Source organism: Bemisia tabaci, chromosome 3, assembly GCF_918797505.1.
Source record: "Bemisia tabaci chromosome 3, PGI_BMITA_v3".
Lineage (NCBI taxonomy): Eukaryota > Metazoa > Arthropoda > Insecta > Hemiptera > Aleyrodidae > Bemisia > Bemisia tabaci.
In genome coordinates, this window is record NC_092795.1 from 23523063 (window position 1) to 23544528 (window position 21466).

At 40.7% G+C, this 21466-nt stretch overlaps 1 protein-coding gene across 1 annotated transcript in view; it reads left to right on the forward strand.

Annotated features, from left to right (window-relative positions):
* Positions 1–21466, forward strand: part of LOC109031015 (neuroligin-4, X-linked) — a 649145-nt gene that overhangs the window by 256747 nt on the left and 370932 nt on the right. The window lies entirely within an intron of this gene.

Genomic DNA, 21466 nt, shown 5'->3' on the forward strand with positions numbered 1-21466 from the left:
GCCGGATCAACGCATTTTCATTACAATGCGCCCCCTTGTTTGCACCTTGGCAGGAGCAACGGCTATTTCCGCCTCGCCCCCGCCCCCCGCCCCGGCCTCCTTCCCGGGTTCTTTCTTCCTCCCGCGACTCGGGAGCGTTTCCGGCCGAGACGCGACTCGCGCCTCGTTACGAATTAAAATCCGATGCGAATGTGATTTCCAGCCATTCATCATCCGGCAAAGAGGACTGTCATCCGCTCAACCGCCGCGCCGTCGGCCTTGTCAAGTTGCCGCCCGGAATTCGAGAGTCGGGGAAAGTTTTCGCTGATTGTTACGTTGCTTTAATTCAGGGCGTCTAGCATCAGGATTTTCCCGGTTTTCCCGATTCTCTCAGGATTTGAGATGAATCAGGATTTAATCCCGATTTCATCAGGATTTGAAAAAAAATCGGTCGTAAAATCAGGATTTGGGGAAAGTTTGTTTGAGGAAGCTCTAGAGTTCTGCTGTCGCATACGCTTATGCTGACATTTTAAATTTTCTCCGCAAAAAATCAGGATTTGGAAAAATTATTAAATCAGGATTTAGCAGTCAAAAAGCAGGAAAAATCAGGATTTCATCAGGATTTCCCAAAATGAAAAAAAAAAAGGTGTTGAAATGTTCACTGACATGGTGCTTTCATGATTGAATCGAAGTAGGCACACAAGAAAAATTCAAAAGAATTTCTGTTGCTTGGGACTTATCCCCCAGGCAGGGTGTCTACAAGTTTGGAATTTCCGGAAAGTCCGGAAATAATACTGATTTTGAATGCGCGGTCCGGAAGTACTAAAAATGTGCGGAAATTCCGCTATAAGGTCCGGAATTTTTCATTTTTGTCGCAATTTGAGAGAGAAATTCAAATTTTTGAATTTCGTCCTAAATGGGGGTACTGAAAAAGTACTGAATTTTTCCGTTGAGGAGGTACTGAATTTCTCGGGAATGTAATGAAAAAGTACTATAAAAGTACTGCTTTTTGGGCAGCTTGTTTTAGTAGACACCCTGCCCAGGTCAAGAATCCAATCCAATCGAAGTGGAAAGGAACCTCACACCTCACCGCGAATAGAAAATTAACTTTTTACAGAGAAATCAATGTGTGGTTTTTCTCTTCTGACATGAGTCAAAACAAGTGGTCTCTTTTTTACTCGAAAAAGTCCATCTTTCACGGGCAACCCAAAGTTGCTAGGAACCTCACAAAAGCTGTCCGAGACGCGAAAGCTCTCGGCCAATACGCACCATGTTTTTCCCTCTTTTTCCTTGTAGTTTGGCACAAAGGGGAAGCGACTGCGCTTTTGGCGCCCCATTGCGAATGCACGCGCGCGCGTCGAAAGGGGGATTCGCGATACAACGCAACACGTCGGCTCATACATATTTATATTCGCATGAAGGTATGCATATTTATACTGTCGGATAATGAATAGTTGTCTAGATTCGCCACCTTTGTCACTCCAAACTAGGGTCGCCCCGCGCCTAATCCACCCGTGCTGCATCCGAGCCGGCGGGGGGAGGGGGCTCGAAAAAGGGATCAAGTGACAAGGAAAAATGAAGCTCATGTCCCGGACCCTTTTCTGCCGGATGGTCAAAAATGCGCGCGAACATGTGCGGGACTTGTGCCGGGTAATACAGGGATGTTTTATACAGCTCTTTTTTTTATAAAAGAGAGAGAGAGAGAGAAAGTCAGTGATACGTATGAAAAAGTTACTGAATACGTTAATATAAATCGTTAATAACACAGCCCCGCAAAATTTAGGTATTGTCATGTTCAGGGTGTCTACAAGTCCGGAAATAGTACTGATTTTTGAAAAGCGGTCCGGAAGCACTGAAAAAGTACGGACATTCTGCAAGGAAGTCCGAAAGTTTTTTCGTTTGTTTGTCATTTTAGTCGCAATTTGAGCGAGAAATTCAAATTTTTGAAATTTTCGAATTCCATCAAATGAAAGGTACTGAAAAAGCACTGAATTTTTCTGTTGAGGAGGTATTACATTCCTTAGGAATGTACTGAAAAAGCACTGTATAAGTACTGATTTTTGGGCAGCCTGTTTTAGTAGACACCCTGATGTTGTGAAAAGTAACTTGATTGATCTTTACATATTTTTCAGGGCTGATTTCGACAAGTTCTGAAAAATTCCAGGGGTACGAAAACTTCCCCTATGCCGTTATAAAAAAAAAAAAAGTTTTTACACCTTATTTGCAATTTGATGTAAAGTACCTCAAAATATTAGGGGAGCATTTTCATGGCTTTTTTCGGAAGGAAATATTTTATCGGGGGAAAGACAGTATTCGAATGCTCATATACGGCCTTTTATCCCAGGCCCTAGGAGATCATACTCAAAAGTGCCCCGCGCGCCGGATCTCAGTTTGCTTCTCATATCTTTATCACTAAAAGCTTTAATCGAAGTGATGTTTTACATGAGTCTCCCTACGGTATGTACCATCGATCTAAAACTTAAAATCGAACTTTTCCGATCTTTATTTTTATGATTTATTCCCGCTTAAATCGGGCTATCGGACCATAGTGCGCTGCGTCAGTGTGGAATGACATTTTTCTCTCCCTCCCTCCCCCTTTCCCCAGAAAATTGCGGTCTTTTGCAAGGAATAAGAGGAAAAGGATCTTAACTTTGGAAATTTTGAGAAGTTCGGATTTAAAACGAGAAATTTAAAAAAATGGGAAACAATCGGAAGACTAGGAGCTTTCTGAGTCCCTGTAAGTTTAATCACATCAAAATTCTCTGACAAATGATAATTTTCCGTAAAACAAGCTTTTCCAGGAACAATTAGATATTTTGCTCATATAATGGGGAAATACTAGTGTCATATAAAGATTCTACCGCAAAAAATTCATGGGAACACCTCCATACGGCATGTCTGAGAATTTAACGCGCTTCCTCTGATAGGGAAGTTTTCGGCGAAAAAGAAGTTTGATCAAGCCGAAATCAAACACTACGATAGGTCGCTAACTAAGAATTGGCGCAATTTAGTTGGATTCAAAGTAAAGCAAGAATGTAAATAAAGAGATCGAACGGCTTTTGTGGAAGGACGAAAAGGAAGGATAGCCTGATTGAAGCAGTTTTATGTGTCAACATTATCAGAACGCTGGAAACAATATTGGCGCTTCGAATTGATTTCCCACGACTTTATTTTGAGAGCCTCCGAGTCTTTTTTGTATAGTTGCCATGTGAGCACGTATCAGTGACGAGGCCAAATTTTTCTTAATGTAGTCCGCGTATGATTGAATCAGATATGTCAATCTCAACATGTTTGAATTGCCAGGAAAGAGCTTATTACAAAAGTTCCGGGAAAAATTCAGGAAAACCTCAAAAGTTCCGGAATTTTTCGAAAGTTTGAGATGATAAATCCGCGCGAAATGGAAATTTTCATCCCGCATTCGAAACAGCGTTTCAAATTTAAGGGCGTTGGGAAAAGCAGAACTTAGAGTATTTCTTTTAAGGTGGCGTAGACCTAAGCTACATTATGGGTGGAGTAAAAAAAAACCGACTTGCAGCGTTACGAGTTTCATGAAGCTCTGATACTTATGTCTGAAATTTTAACATATGCATATATTTGATGCATTTCGATCGATCCAACTTAAATAACATTTAAGTATAAAAATATTTTAAACAGAACGTAATGGAGGTTTCCAAAAAGGATTTGTAACATGGTAGTTTTTATTACATTTCATCTGTAAACTGGGCGATTTCCATGCGTGAATTTCTCATTTTCCCCTTCAATACATTTATCTCAGGATTGCAAAGTCCACTTGTGGTTTTGACGAGAAACGTCCCAATTAAATGTAAATGCCTGCGTAAGTTTGCCTTTTTCTCATATTTTAAATGCATTGCACGGACTGACCTTAAAATTACTCCTTATTGAGACAATTTTTTTACCGACAGCTGCTGGCAACGTAGTGCAACGCTAGCCCAAACATAATTCATTCAAGGCTCCTTTTAACCCCTTCTGCTCTCGAAATCAGCTGCAAGTTGCATGCACTGTTGTCAAATTTAATTCAAAGCTATCAAATTCCGGAGTAATTTATTCCAGAATACGTAAACGTCTCCTCGTCACGTGACAACCTCGGGTTCAGTTGTGAGTTACAGCGGCGGCTTTTCGGTCGTATTCGTTTTCAATACGCTTTTCTCGGGTCGCTTCTGCACCAGCGTTGCCACACAATGATACGAAACATTGAAAAATCTCTGGGAATGTCCGTTATGTTGGTGGAATATGGCAAAGGAGGGCGTAGAATTCTCAACTGGGCCGTCTGCCGCCAGCAACATGTTGACTCTAATGAACCGCCTACACTCCCAGTCTCCAAGGCATCCCACCCTCCTCTCTGGTTAGCCGCAATAAGACGCAGTTTTCAGCTTCCGTGCCAAATTTAATGGAACCGGATTTTGGATTTATGCATCGAGATGCATGATGCTCGGGTAAATCGGAGGCAAACTTATAGATATAATGCACGGAGAATGAGCTGTGATTTTGAGAATCACAAGTATGTTTATCGATATGAACTTCAGATGAATGCAGTACTATAAAAAGGATCAGTATCGGTGCCATCTTCATAATTTTCTACCATTGAAGAGAGGTAACACTTCGCGAAGGATCCCTGACTACATTTGAAACTCCTTCATGTCGAACATCAATATGTCGGGAACGGATTCAGAATGGGCCTGTTGCAAACTTTAGCTAGAGCAAAAATAAGAGTTGTATCTAAAAGAAAGTCTAGAAAATCATCAGTCCATCGAAGAGTCTGAAATACACTCCTAACTTCACAATCTGCCTGAGCAATGTGCATTTTTTTAAGCCTTTAGCTTCAAAAATTTTCTATAAGAAATAGTTCTTCTCTTTGCTCTAGCTAGAGTTTGCAACAGTCCCGTTGCAATCTGAGTGGCGATGACTAACATTTTTCCAACATATTGGACAAAGTGCTTGAATTTATTGACTATCGACCTTCGTTATTAACACTTCTTCGCCATTTTTCTAACACTGCAGAAAACGAGCATGTTAGCAAGTGACTTTATCTTGGAGCATGTTGATTTCATTATGTTCTTAACATGGTCGCATCGAAACACTATGGAACGATCACTTGTTCAACGGGACCACTTTGAAACCAGATTGTTACCGTGTCAGTCTTATTGTGTTAGTCTTATGTATTACGTTTATTTCAAGATGGTGCCGCATTGGTATCATGCTGGCACCATGTCAGCGTCAACATGACTTAGTGAGTTATTGACATGGTTATTTTATGAAGATACATCAGAACCACTGTTTTTCCTCCACACTTAGAGTGATGAGATCCATTCTTTCCTGCTTGCGAGAATCGCAACTGAAACGGGACTACATTTTGCAATCAGGAACTAATATTTTCAGCTCACTTCAGAAACAACTTATGTGCCATCAGTCTCTCTATTCAGATAGATACTTTCACTTACGAGTCAGGACTTCTGGTTCCTCATCGTAAAATGCAGTCCTGTTCTCAGTATGCTGTATTTGGATCGTGGAAACGACGCGTCGTGACGTCTTTAAGATCCTCCATCCAATTCCGAGAAAATCCCAGACGGACAGAGTGACGTAGGATCAGGGGCGAGAGCTGCGTCGCAGGCGCTGGTTTATCTGTTTTGGTGTATTTACTTTTGGCTCCGGGCTCGGAGGGCGGAGGGCGGGAGGGGCACTAATGTTTCACTCCAATAAAAACGTCACCGGAACGGGGGAGGGGGGATCGGACGGCGGAATTCTTACGAGTCGTGAAAATAATTTCGACTCGTGACCCAGTAATTTAATTTGGGACGAGAGTGGCGCCAGATTCCAAGAGGCAGTGCGCTTCCTTCGGGCGAGGAGCCAAGCTAAGCTCGGAATTATCCCCTCGTAGCTCACCGCGCACCTTCGCACCGGGTTGCGAAGTCTCGGCATTCCTCAGCTGCGCGTAGGTCGTAGGTGGAGGTGCTTTAGTGGGAACTTCCCCATCACACATGCCCCATGCACTCATGCACTTAGTAATTGAACGTATTTCTGTCAAACGGAACTACGTGAATTATGACATGAGCCCTGAGACCCATAAGAATACATGCATAATAGGGCTCACGTCATAAAGCACATAGTTCCGTTTGATAGAAATACGTCCAATTAAAACAATGCAATAAAACAAATAGTGACAAGGGAGACCAAGGATAAAAATTAGATTTTTTGAGAGGCCAGGATCTTTCGAGGTCCTAACAGCCCCATTATCAACTGGATGAAATGGAGGGGGGAGAGGGGGTGATGGAATCTAAGATTTATAGAGTTCCACTTGGACAACACCATTTTCAGCCGGCCAGGTTGGCCTAGTGGTTAGCGCGTCTGAATCTAGGTCAATTGGGACCGGGTTCGATTCCCGGTGTTAACGTCTAATTTTCACGGAATTGACGAGTAGATCTGCTGAAACCGATTCTAACCGGCCCTAGTCCCTGAAAATTTGGAAATCCTGGAGCATGGATGTGCCTAAATCCCTCGATGTCTACGGACAATAAAACATAGTGTAAAGTTGGCTGAGGGTACTAAACACGAAGCCTTAAAACCAGCAGGAGGAAAAAAAAACACCGTTTTGTATTGAAGGTGATAAATAGAACCAAGATGTTGGTGTGTTGGTGGATTGACCGGCGCACTGACTCACAATCAGCTGATTTACGTGTTTACAGATTTCATAGGTGCAACGATCTCTCTTATCATTCCTGACGTTCTTTTAATTTCGACACTATCATAAATAAATCTGTGAAGTAAAATATCATAAAAAATTTCAAACTGTGCTTATGTGATTGTTTCAAGTTTTGTTAATGCTCTGATGATGGCCCAAGCCGAAAGGTACTTTTAGTAACTATAGAATTTCAACCACAACATTTTGAACCCTAAGATCTACAAATAGCTGGATGAACAAAGTAACATTAATCATTTTTACCAACATTTATAACTTTTTCGAGCCATGTTTTTTATATATTATTTTTTGGTAAAGCGCTGCTTTATTTTTGGGCGTCTCGACCGAGGAGAGTTCAGTGCATGCAAAGAGACAGTCATTAAGGAATTTTACTCTCAGCTTAAAACATTTTTGGTAGCACCAAAGGGCAAGTGTAGTGGTCCAGCCACTGCTGACCTCTGGTTTCAGCGGCAAGTCTCAGTAACTTCCAGGCCAAAAGCCCCCGAAAACAGAGTGCTAAACCGCATCAAATCGTCTACAATCTACATCCACCTTGTAATTACAAACTGATGCACATTCATATGTACACCCTAATCACTCACACATTAGAAGCCCACGAGAAACGTTCTCGAGAACTTTCCTGTGCCCGTTCTTGCCGCTTAGATTTCCCAAGAAATTTTAATTAGTAGTCTTGCGTCCTTGCTAGACAATGGAAATGCGGTCGAATAAAGCACTAAACTAGGTTAGTAATGTAAACATGAGAAGTCGCGTAACTTTCTTTAAAATTCATGCTGGAAATAACATACTGAACACACTAGTAACTTACAAAATCAACTCATTATTAAAATGAACGATAGTTGGTAAGTTGGTAAAATAGTGCTGTGCCTACACTATTTTAGGGCAAGTAGGGCCAAAAAATTGTAAAAATTGTAATTAGAGTAAAATTTCAAACTCTAATGAGTGTCAGTACAAAGCAGAGGGGACTTATTAGAGCTCAAAAGTTCTAATCGAAATTTTTATGGATTTTTGGCCTTACTCGCCCCGTAAAACGACAAGGACCCAGCACTACTTCAGACCTTGTTACTCACAGTTTGGGACACTTTTGTGTTTTTTTTTTCTTTTCTTTCTGAAAGCAAGGAATAGTTTCCTCATGAAGGAACTCTCGGAATGAAAGAAAGAATGAATGAAAACTTTCAAAAATTGGTTCTTCGTATATTGTTCAAAATCAACACTCATACTGCTTAAGTTCAGCGAACATTTTATTACACAATGTCTAAAAGGTAGTAGCACCAAATATATTGGTATGGAGTGTAGCCAAATGGTAGAAATAATGTAACATTTTCTTTTGAAAAAAACTTATATTTTATTAATAATATGTAAGTTTTTTTCTAAAGAAAAAGTTACATTATTTCTAGCAATTGGCTACACTCCATACGCACACCACTGCAAAATACAAAAGTTGTGATAGAGCTTAATTTGACTACATTTTGCAATTAGGAACTATAAATTCCGGCTCGGTTTAGAAACAACGTATGTGCCATTAGTTTCCCTATGCACATAAGTGTTTTTCCAGAAGAGCCAGAATGTATAGTTCCAAATCGCAAAATGCAGTCCAATTCATTCACCATGGGCTTCCGTTGTATTTAGTACCATTCTTAATATTTCTTTTCGTGCTGTTTTATTCACCACGACGAGATTCTCCCCAAAGAGGGATAAATACTCAGAATAAGGATGAACCGACTGTGCGCGGAGAAGACTCGAATAAAATGGACTAAAAACGCAGACGGACAAAAAACAGAGAGGAAAATGAAAAGGAAAAGCGGGGAGTACGTGCTCGGCGTCGCTGAAAAGGAGCGGGCGGGCCAGGAAAAGAAAGGGAGAGCCAGCAGGGATAACGTTTTCATTCTATCAAGCAGACTCTCTGAAATTAAACAGATGTTGCAAACAGACCGAAAACAAATTTAATCAGGAAGAATCGTATATGAGTTACGGGGAGGCAAAAAATTAGACTCATCTGGGGCCGAGCGCGGACGCGAGCTTCGAATTGCATCGCCGCTGCCACCTTCATCCGCCAGAGAGCGCCACCGCCGAAGTGAAAACAATTTGTGCGGCCAGCAATGCTGCACCAACGCTGCGCTGGGACCATCCGTTGCCGGATTTCCCGGTCGCGGTTTGTGTGACAATGAAGCCGTTTATAGTTTTAGGATGTTTACTTTTGTGATCTGTATGATTGAAATGCAGGGAAGGGCCCTTAAGGAGAATTTGGGGGTAAGATCACCTTTAAAGTTGCGCTGCAACTCAGTCCGTGTCTTTGAGGAGCAATAATTATCATCATCATATACATACTTCTACTAAAAGCCACTGATCCATGATGTAAGAAGTAGTAAATAGTTTGGCATACTCCCATTTTCAAAATTATTTGTAAAGACGTTGATAGCCTGAGACGCTGAATGTCTTAAAATTATAATAACTAACTAACTATATTCGTGAAAATTTACCTGGTCGATTTTTTCTCCTCTAATTTTTCTATTTCTTTTTTTGGTTAGTTAGGAATCTAAAGCCATCTACAGACAAATGTGTTTACTGTAGTGATTTATTGTCCGTATAGACATCAGAGAGAACTGATACATCCATGCTGTAGGCTTTTCAAATATTCAGAGATTAAGGCCGAGTAGAATATGTTGCTTCAGATCCACTCGTCAGTTCCGTGAAAATTTGACGGAACTACTGGGATTCGAACCCGGAACCTAATGACCTAGAGTCAGACGTGCTGACCACTAAGACAACCTGGGCGGCAATCGAAAATAAGGAAAACTGATGGTGTCCATCTCGCCTTAAAGGCATAAGAAAGGAAAATGAGGTGATTAATGGAGCCCCACGTGGGTAAGAAAGATATCGTTATGATATTTCTCTCTTACACATCGAGCCAATGAGCGACATCAGTTTCTCTAATTTTTGACGGTAAATTTTCAATTAACCTGAATACATTTAATGCCATATTAGGTATCTAGGTTGAATACTGCTACACGTTATCGGTCAGTTTCTTTCAGACATCACGCTTCTCAAGGGCCTGTCGCAGCGTAACTAGTGGCGGATTTCAACCCTACATAGATTGCATTGCATAGTTTCACTTTAAAGTAAAAACTAAAATTGTTCGGTTCTTGTCGTTGGAGAACCCCAATTTAGGAGTCGAAAATAAAGTTTTTTATAGGTTTCCATTCTAAACGCTATCTGATATTCTGAACATCATCGTGTCAAAATTTTAAGCTGCAATGGGTTCCATGATCAAAAATGTTGTGGCGATATATGGGTTCGAAACCGATTTTTTCCAACGTATTTTTAAAGATGGCAAGTGCAGGCCAAGTTTATCCGTAAGTTTACCCGAGTTCGTGACTTATCATTATTTTTTTTGCAAAATACTGTCTAAGTGTCAATTTCCCTCTAAATTTTGGGTTTTTTTTTTTTGCGCTGAATGATACAGAATTAATTCCTTTAATCTGTATTGAAACTATCCCATTTAATTTTTCTCTCTTCTTCGAAGACTCTTATTCCTGACTCCGTCACATAAGTGTTGGAAGATGTTGTCATAGAAAATGAGAACAGAAGGGTGGAAGTGACGAGGAGAAGACGAAAATTGTGAGGTTTTTCAGGAGGACGAATCTAGATTCACCCTCACAGTTCCAGGTGACTGGGCCCGTCTCGGGAAAAACGGTTGATTTCCGGCAGATCGTGCATCCGTGTAATGGCCTTCCATTCACAGCAAACACTTCCTGAATAAATACAAACACAAAGAGCGGCTAAGGACGGGGGAGTATAGCTGTAATTTCTGTTTGTTTGAACGGGGGGTTAAACCATACTCGATAATTTAGAGGGTGCCCTTTATTCGTCTTTTCATCCCCACTCCGATGGCTGGCTCCATGTCATGAAGAATCGCAATGCCGATTTTCACGCTCGACGATGGTGTCAAATTTTGATATTTTTGCCGAATATCCATGCAAGGTAACCAAATTGTTTACAAATCAGGATAGGCGGACACCAAAATTACAAGGGCGGGTTAATTTTCGTTACTCCCGGAACAGATCTGCCTCTTTCAATGCGTCCGTGATCTTTTCTGTGAATAAGACACTTGGTATCTGAACGTTGAAAATGTGTTGTAAATAAATTAATAGGTTAGGTAATAAAGGTTAGTCAATTATCCCGGGCCTAAGAGACTTCCGTGTATACATACATCTCTCGAAATTTAAAATTAATCAAGTAAATTGACCAATGCCACAAATCGAAGCCGGAAAAATTGAGTTAAACCTTATACCTTGGACCTTGAACCTTGAACCCTGAGCGATGCACCGTTCCTCAACACTTCGAATGAGGAGCCTTTCACGAGCTTTTCCATTGTTTTATTGTTTATTCGAGTCACTCAGGTAGAATCCCTTACCTTGACGTTTCTAGCGGAAACGACATATCTCTCACGCTACTAACATTGGACTTAAGTGACATGAGCTTTAAAAGCTCTAAAACATTAAGAGTTCGGGGTTTCATAATTTTTTGCACATCTACATCTACTAAGATGACATACATGTGAATATCATCCTTATCGGTCCGGCAGTTCGTCAGAAATAGTGCTTCCAAGATTTTGCTTGTAGCTGTATAATATAGAGAATATAGATACTACTAAGAGGCTAGCAAAATTACCATGTAGATCTCATCAGACACAGTTTTGATATTATGAAGAAAAATTAAAACACACGATGTCATAACAGTAATCTATTTCGGATAATGGAAGAATACACACTTTCAAAAAGAGGATAAGTCGAATCATTATTCACTCGCCGAGCCAAATAAGACTCCGATTTCCAGGCGATTAAAGTAATTTTAAGCCAATAGAGTCACTCTTAGGCTATTTAGAGTCAATTGGAATGCATTTTGCACAAAAGAACTACTAATAATTATAGCTTGTTCATAAAAGCCCCCGCTTGCATGAGGAAACTTACGGAACTTATGTTGTTTCTCTAAAATGCGCCAGAAAGAGTAGTTTCTAATTGCAAAATGTAGCCCGTACTTATGCTGAGATGATCTTTTTTGCACGCAAACACTTGGTTCCTTTAAGCATGAATACGTCCATACACAGTTACATTTGACTCGGAGGTCGAGTTAAACGCAACTCGATTTCATCTTCAAAACGGGGACTGCCAGAATATCACAATTCATAACAGTACACATAAGCATCGTCTCGCCTATAAGTTAATTCCTCGTGGCAAGTAAACGAAACTTAAAGTGCAGTTACAATTACCCGTCGGAAGACTCAAACTGCTTACGCAAACATGTTATCTGTGCAAGTAATAACAACTTTCGCGGGAACAGCGTTGTTGCAACCCTCTCGAGTCGCACTCCACACCCGCTTGGCGCTCCATGCGAAGTTTGTGACGAAATTCGGAGGTATCCCGAGTCAACTTGGCAACCGCGGTCAGTTTGGTTAACTTGGGCGCCGAGTCCTTGACAATTTGTCAACTAATTTAGTTAACTTTAGCCTCGCATCTGTGCATTGTCCGCTTTCCACATCAAAGGCCTCCAATTCGCCTGCCGGCCGGAGCGGGGAGGGGGATGGGGACTGAGGGGGGAGGGGGATGGGGGCCGAAGGGGGTGCGCCAATAGTCTCCATGGTCCAAATCTCGCTGCAGTCCTCCTGCTTTTTCGTTGTCCGCGTCACGGTATCACGTCCCGGTCCGCCCCGCATTGTTACCTGATTGTTTCGGGTGACGGTTTTTCTCTCTTTGTTTAGCAGGTTGAATTTTCATAGTTCCCTTAAATTGTCGTGTCATCGAAGAGAGGAGTAAAGTTTGAATTTTCCATAACCTGTTTCCTTCAAAATTGGACTTAACTTTCAAAGGAATTGACTGGGTTAGTCAAAATAGAAAAAAATGCCTCACCTATTTGTAGGAGGAAAAAAAGAAGAAAAACTTGAGTTATGGGGCAAAAGCTGACGTCACTTCAGACAGAACAGGAGTAAGTTCGTACTGATCCGTGAGAGTCGTATTTACTTTTGTCTATGTAAAATGTTAGCTTTTTCAGCCAATTTTGAACCTTAAAATTCGTTCGTTGTGCCCCTAAAATGTAAGCTTACGAGGTCCTGCTTTTTTTTACTAATATGAGGTGATAAAGGTCTTTTCTACAAAGTCAAATATGAATTCGTCGATTTTTAACCATCCGGAAAATTTCCTAAAGTTTTTCCGATGAATGTCGTAAAAAAACCACATCTTTAGTATTGATTTTTTAGGCTTTTCTCGAGGTCCTCACAGACTAATGCACACAAACCGATCAAGAAGGAGTAGTTCTTCGGGAGGAAAAACCGAGGGATTTTAAAATCTCTTTAGAACTTGTAAAATCAGCGATTTTCTGGTGTAGATGAGAAATTTACCGCGAGCAATTTTCAATTTGAGTAGCACTTACCTCTTTTAACGATGCGGCAACATTGTACCCATTATTCATTCGGTTAGAGTACGTGATATTTACCCGCGGAAGGGTGAAAGCTCGGAGTGCTGGACTTTCACCGACCGGACATAAACGCTGATTAGGTTGCGGCTAGCCGACATAACCCACCGCCTCGTACAAATGCTAGCTGCTCTCCTCTTAACGTGACTTGATTTGGTTCAGTTTTTCTCTGTTTTGGAATGCGATATAGCCAAAATCTGAAGAATGCGGTTAGTTATTCTGCCGTGCAACGTAAAAACGCCGTAAACGCCATTTGACATTGTTTGGAAACAATGTATCATAGCCGAAAAACTTGTGTACCTTGGGACAATGTTTGTACAGAATTCTTTCGCAAATACTATCAAGAACTTAACCTGAAAATTTGAGGTGCATGGGTAGAATAGTTTTTATATTATAAAGTTTTAAGTTCCAAAAAACGAAGAAAAATCTTGATGGATTTACGGCGTTCTTGCTTGCTTCACGACTTAATCTATCCGAGAAAAGAAAATTCCTCAACTTCTTTACGCAGGTGAAGAGTGAAAATCTAACACCTTATAAACGCTCTCAGATGTTGCTAAACTTGTGCAACTGGTCTCTCATTTGACGGGAATCCAAAGGCTCTATTTGATCTTATCATCGTGCAGCTTTAAAAGTAAGAGACAAACAAAGAGAGTTAATTTCAAGGGAAACATCGACGGTGTAAGTCGGCAATCACATAACTCGTTTGCGGTGTCTGAAAATCTTCGCCTCTATGTTTTTTTTAGAGGAGAACAAATTGACGTCATTCCTTGAAGTTTTTGCAGAATTTTCTTCGAACAGAGAAGAAAAATCACGGCAGTTTTAAAGAATTGCCGCTTAGTAGTTTTCCGTTTAAAAAATAAAGTATGATAGGAAGTCTGCGACGTCGCTATCAAGTTATGTGATTATATGTAATATCTACATTTAAGAAAAATTACGAGTATCTTTCCCAAAACTGTATGGGTAAGCTGAATTATTGAGGATAAAACTTTTTGTAAAATTACACACGTTTCTGGGAAAATCTGTATTTTATCAGAATAAATTTGGCAACATCAACTTATTCATGAGCGTGGTTTTTAGCAGCATGACTACCCACAGTGCACTGGAAGAGACAGAGAGCATAGAAAGTTCTATTGATTGAAGTTGTAGAAATAGTGTGAACAAATGCAGGATCGAGGCGCCTTCAATTTGAGTGATACTTCCAGCCCTACCGTGAAGTTAGTTTAGTTGCGTGACCTAACTTAACCCAACTAGGACTCTGCTGCGACCGGTTCCCGTGTTTCGCCACCGATCAGAACACTAAAACTCGGGCACATTCAATCACGGCAAAAACGAAACTTGTTCCAACGTTCCGGAAACACTTTTGATGCACTCCTTCATACACAAGGCAACTTTATCATATTCTTTTACCGGAGTTTTTCCACGAATTTTTGTTACTTTGCAGGTTTGGTAGGTAAATGCTATCTCGGCTCCTGTCCTATCGATTTTTGTGAAACTTGGTATTGGAGGGTAATTTTAGACGCAAAATTCGAATTTTCGTTCAGAATTTCAAAATTCCAAAATCCAAGATGGCGGATGTGGCCTAAAATAATATTTCAACTACCGTTCAATCAATTTTAGTGATGCCACTCTCCTCGGTGGATTCTTCTGAGTTTTTAGGGAGAGGTGCTATTTTTTCATCTCTCTTTTAGAATAAAGCGGCGGACAATTGCCAGATTTTTTTCTATATTAGGCTTGGAGGTTATTTTCAACGCATCTTGCAGATTAATAAAACTGGCCTGGATTAAAAGATTACCTATACCACCTCTCATATTGGTCGTCAGAGGACCATGTCCGGGGCCATGGGGTTACTAACCGCCGCCGCCAACCTTTAGAAGATGGACATGTGTTTCAAGAGTCTGAATTTTATAGTTTTCTTTTTTGTAAAATGTAAATCATGACAAGTTTATGTTTTTTCCCACGTTTCGGAAGTACGAGTTAGGAATTGAAATTGAAAAATGCACCCTCCGCTTTTCATAATCCACCATTTGGGGCGGAAATAATCAAACGGCATTTGTTCCTTTCCAATTTCGTACGAAGCAGGAAAATCCAGGAATTTTACAATACCTCAGCGTGTGACACACGCTTTTGCATTTTATGTCGCGGGGATGACTCCTGCTCCCGCGGAAAGCTAAAGAATAATAAAAGTGTAGCGCGCCCCACCTGAGAAAAAAGCAAAAGCGATTCGAGGCCTGAGAATGTCTCGCGTGAAGGAAAACATAAAATATAATAGGAGAACAGACGGGCGCATCAATTCTTTCAGCGGGGAATGCTCATGAGAATTCCAATCCCCCCTCCGACGCTTGAATATCTTTTCAATACAATCGTCTTCTGAAACCCATTCAATTCGAGACACTTTTGCCGGGGTTTTTGTTTTCCCTTCCTACCGTTGTCGGATCACTTTTTTTCCCGCCTTCTCCAGTAAATGAAACCTCCGACCTCACTTTCACTATCTTTTCGTTAGGATCGTAATGAACTGCTACTTAGAAGGATTTTAAAGGCACGAAAACTGCTTTTAAGGATAGTTCTGACATTTTCATGATTCACGCCCTCTAATAGATGCTTGTCCGAAATTATGTGATATTACCCGGTACCTTGCTTTATAAACGCTTGTATATCAAGTTCAATTCGTCGTCCACCTGACGTAGGGGCGTAACTACACTCTGTATTGAACCCTGTCTTCCATACAATTCAATGATTTTCCAGGCTCATCTCAATGTGTAGTTACGTCCTTATGTCAGCCGAGCGACGAATTAAATGAGTCCGTCGCACGCAAGAGAAACGTCCAACCCGACTATGAAGTGTAAAATCACACGAAAGAAACGTCGAGCGTATTGGTAATGTTGAAACTCCACTCCTTAACGCGCGATTTGCCTATTTTATATTGTTTTTTTTACAAAACCACGAGTAAAATCCATGAAAAGTCTTCTCGGTCGGCTGTTTTTGTTTCGCGTCACAGATATACTTTGTATTTAAAGAATTTTGAGGGAGACTCGATTTTAAATTGGGCGTCTCTGTTTTCCTCGGTGTCATGGCTACAGGGCTTTTAAGGTGGGAGTTTCCCTTTTACGGGAATTCCTGCCTAAAGTCTAATGATTTAATCATGTCAATCGTAATGATGTAACAATGTATCGTTGATGTATTAATCGATGTATTGCATGTTTTTTATAAACCATATAGATCTAATCGCATGTGATTGAATTTTTCAATTAAGTATCAAGTCTGTTTACATCGCTGATTACATCGACATTAATAACTATTATCATAACAGGTGCAGTTTTTTTATTTCTGAAACGTAGATAATTTCAAATTTATATCTATTTCTTGAGATTTTGTATGACTTGGTGTTCTTTATTTTTTTGTTCTATCTTGTAAGAAAAATTTACTCAACTGCAATTTCATCGAGATACTTTGTCGAAGATTGACACACAATAAGCACACAGACTTTGAAGAGCCATCAAAATAGGGATCATATTTTTAAATTTTCCAAGGAAAGCCAACTACCGCACCGGAAATGAGAATGGGAATACCGCGGAAAGTTTCAGGTACCTTTCCAAAAACTGCATGATTACCGAGTTTACATACATGGGTGTGTGTTTCGCCATCAAAGTTTCCTGGAAAAATAAACTTCTGTCGTAGTCCCCAAGGAAGTTTGCGTTCCTTTTCCTAGCACTTGACTTGCCTGTAAGACTTTGAAACCTAAATAAGGCATCATCGGAGAAGGTCGTAGCGCAAGCTGAGAGAGCCGTCACCGGTTTTTTCTTCTTTTTCTTTTTTCTTTTTTTTTTTGTGTGTGTGTGTCGCACTAGGTACGTAATGCACTTTGTTGGCATTTTTAATCCCTGTTCCCACTCCCCACTTTTTAACGCTTCAAAATGCAACCTCGGACTCACCCTGAGTAAGGACGTAACATTTTACGGATCCTCCCCGAAGATCCCTAAATTTTGGGAAACAGTTGTATCTAGATTGATAAAATTTGAAGTATTTTTGACCGTTGCGCAGACCGACTTGCGTCTAGCGAAAGGTTACGCAAATTTTCTTAAAATTTTTGTTTTTTACCAGTCGAAAGGATTACGTAACGCTGACCTTTCTTCCTTATCTTGTAACGCGGACTCATACCCTCCCCCTCCTCCAGGCAGGGACAAGAGACCCTCCACTGGTACTTTTCAAAAGTGGAAGCTTATACTTTCGGGACTCTTAACATTCAACCTTTGACCCACTCTCAACGTGGATGGTTAACAACATGTTGAGAATTTTGTTTCGCAAATAAACCGAAGTTTGGGAAACTCGTTTGGCGCATGACGTCACCCGAAGCTCAGCATTCACTTAGTTGGTAGGTCGGCAGCCGAAAAAGGGCGATGACTGATGCTCCCTTATAATTGTCCATAAGAAAGTGTTGAATCCACGAAATAAATGCTTCCACCTGTCGCCGAGAGGCCAGTAGATGGTCTTTTGTCTCTGCCTTCAGAGAGTCACGTAATCTATGAACGCTACCGTGACTTTTTTTTTCGAAATTGAACTTCTCGACGAGGCAACGCCGCAGAAAATCAAAGATCTGCGCGTGAAGCGGCGTTCGGTTTGACTCCTCGCCTCGGTGAGGCCGTGTGCGTGAACCCCATTCACGGAGACACTCATCGGCGACCGATGGGGATGGGGGGTGGCGAATTATCGCCGAAGCGCGCCCCTAATCGGGGGCTGAAAAATCGCGCCCGGCTCGGGTTACCCCGCAAGTTTATGATTCATAAATCCGGTCATCGCCCATCGCACAGTGTGGATCGAGTCAATCGGAGAAGTCGGAAAAAATTTGGAAACTTTAAACGGTTATAACTCCGTGTATACACAACTTTGAGGTTCTAAAAGTGGTTCCGTTGGTTTCCTTGTGAAATTTTCTTCTCTAAGCACCCCTTAAAATTTAAGATGTGACGAAATGAACATACAAATTTGCAGTTTTAGTTCAAAATTTCATGTCCGACCTCGCAAATTAACTCGGTCCATTGTGCGTCGGGTCGTCCCGAGGTTTGCCGAGATTAATCGATATCGCCGGCCGTGGGTACCATATCAATAAACCTCGCAATATTGTTATCCGATACACTCCAGAGTTTCCCCGCCTTCGGTGTTCATATTTTTTTATCGACCCTCAACAAGGTTGTTGACTTTCGCGGCTTCGCATAGCGTTGACTCGATGATGAGCTTGGATTTTTATTTATATTTTTCTTCGATCGTATTGAGGAAATTTCGGTTCATTACAATAAAGATCCTCTTCTTCACAGTTTCTCGTTGTAACGTGGATAAAACTTGTCAAGGGCCCAAATCTTGTGGGTTTACGGTCGACCGCAAGTTGCGAATCTAACTTCTGAATTCGACTATAAATTGAGGAGTTTGGAGGGAAAACGGCCCGTGTAGACTCAGACCGGTCTTCCGGAGAATGTCTTTTCCGAGTTTCCATACTCTCGTTAGTATGTGTATATAATTTCACTACCGTACGTCTTTCAAAAAATACTGCCCGCGCCTTTAATTTTGCGCGTATGCAATCACAGCTACTTGAAAGTCGAAATAGTCGTATCTCAAATTTCTGTCTCATAGCGTAATTTTAATGATAAGCATAAGCCAAGAAAAAACCTCCAACTTGCAGGTACTAATGATTATGAATGAAGCATAGATGCATGAAGGGTTAAAATATCATTGTTACAATAAGTGTGACCTTATGTGGCGTTTGATGCTGAAGATTTTTAAACTTTTTGTCCTTTAATCAAGTTTATCGAACAAGTAAAAGGGATACATATTTTGAATCATATTTTTTAATGCGTATATACTCCCATTTTCAAAACTCTCTGTATAAAGACGTTAATAGCCTGTGACGCTGAATGTCTTAAAATATACTAACTAACTAATTAGATCTACAAATAATCATTAAAGAGAAAACTTGAATAAGAAACGTTTTCAATATTCATTAAGTGTTTTGGGAAAAAAAATCCACGTTTGTCAATTTTTTTCCAAAATTTATACTTATTTTTGTCAATAGGATCCCTGTTTGGCCGAATAAGTGATGAATATAAACATGGCATACTGTGACACCGCGATTCGACCAAACCCAGTTCTCTGTAGCGTTCAGCCGGTAAGTCAGGATCGAGAACGCGCTGTTCTATTTCAATTGGTAATCACCCACTTAATATTCCGGCAATCTGTGCTCGCATACGACGAGGCTAGCCCTGTCGGACCCAGGACTGCCCCGAAAATTCGTCAAAGTTGATTGAAGGGACTCGGATTAAGCAAGGCAAGGGACGAGGGACGGCACATCCTGCACCGGATCTGAAACTTTTCGGGGTTGACATGAGCGCGGAGCTCTGCGGACAGGGTTGTCCAGATGTCGGGAAACTGTCGTGCTTTGTTTACGTTCGGCGAAGCGATTTCAAACAGTTTGTACACCGAACCAACTCCAACCTACAGTTCGTCAACCAGTAGTTCGTAAATGTACAAATCTGATATTATCTGGCTGAGAGAGCATTCGTTAATGCTTGTTGAATGATCACAGGGCTCTAAATTGTGCTTTGGGGCCAAAGTTTTCAATTTTTTTCATTCTTTTTTTCCAATTAACAATGATTGTATGTCCTCAGGGTGTCTACAAGACCGTAAATAGTACTGATTCTTTAAGGGCGGTCCGGAAGTACAGAAAAAGTGCGGAATTTCTGTCAGAAGGTCCGGAATTTTTCATTTTTGTCACAATTTGAGAAATTCAAATTTTTGAAATTTTTCGAATTTCGTCAAATGGAGGTACTGAATTTCTCGGGAATGTACTGAAAAAGTACTGTAAAAGTACTAATTTTTGGCCAGCCTGTTTTAGTAGACACCCTGGCTCTAGAGAGTCACTCACGCTAGTTTTGGCCCAATGTTAGAGCTCATATCAATTTAAATAATCAAAAAAACCGTTGCTCTCGTTTTGTGCTTTTCCGGGCTGAAAGTTTTACCACGACTTCTTCCATTTTTTTCAAATTTTCAATGTAAAATTGTGAGAACTTTCATAGTTAGGTCAGTGTCAGATCTATCCGAAAACATTTTGGCCTCGTTTAAATCACCTACTCCCAAACATACCGAAACCCCCTATTTTCAAAACTTTGGCAGAGAGGTCCCTTATGCCAGACAGTATCTCATATTGTGAAATATACCATATCAACTTGAACATGCAAAGTTTCCTCAACGATCAGGAAAGCAAGAGGGTTAGCACGTGGTTCGTCCTACTGATATATAGAAATTTTCTTCCTCCATGCATTCACAAAACAATAATACGAAAAATGTTCTTCAGGAAGATAAGGACCCTTCTCTACAGGTTTGGTCCTATTTTACTACGCAGGTTCTGAAAATTTCAAAATATCCTCGAAAATCGAGCTGAATTTCTCCCTCGTGCAATTTGGCAGCAAAGGCGTAAGCTGTCAAAAGCGGGCGGGTGGTTCCCAGGGTAGCAGCTGGGCAAAGGAATGCAAATGTCCAACCCCAATCGTGTTTTTATGATTCGGACAGAGTTAGACCCCCTCTGGCTCGAAGTTGCGCATAATCAACCCCTCGAAATCGAAGTACTTTTTGAGAGCGTGGCCGGCATTATCGCTGAAGCAGCTCCGGCCGCTAGAAAATGTGTTAAATGCACCCCGTTTACTGAAATTTATCTGGAAAAGCCCTCAAAAATATGCTTGGGATAAGAATATGCAAATTCCTGAAAAATTATTTTAATCAGAAAGTATTTTATTTTATTTTTTGTTTATTGGTGTACAAAAAGGTTGATAGCACCCCGTAACATCCCGGGTATTCTGTTTTACATTTTAGTCTAGTTTACACATTGCTTTGTGTTCCGTTTTACCATCAAGAATTGGTTTTTAGTTACCTAAGTATGGAATTTTGGTCTGCTGCTTTCATTTTCTATTCTTTAGCAGATAGATTCGTTTTACTTTTACTTTTTAATGCTGTTCAATAAGACGCATTTGAGCGCGAAGTCTATCTACACTGGACGATTTAAGAAAGCATCCAGCGAGTTAAAAGACAGACAGGGATTTAGGATTTGAGTTTAAAGGCTCAATTAAGGCTAATTTCCTGTTCGAGGGCTATATCATAAACGAAAAATAAAGGAATTGAATAAAATATTATTTGGCTCGGAGCAGATCGAGAGTTTATTCCAAAGTTCTTATCTCATACGGATATACTCCTATTCCGCGGAATGCTGCTTTAAATTGGAATTATATTTAGCGAAAAAAGTCCTTCTGCAGGAGATCCAAACTCCCTAAA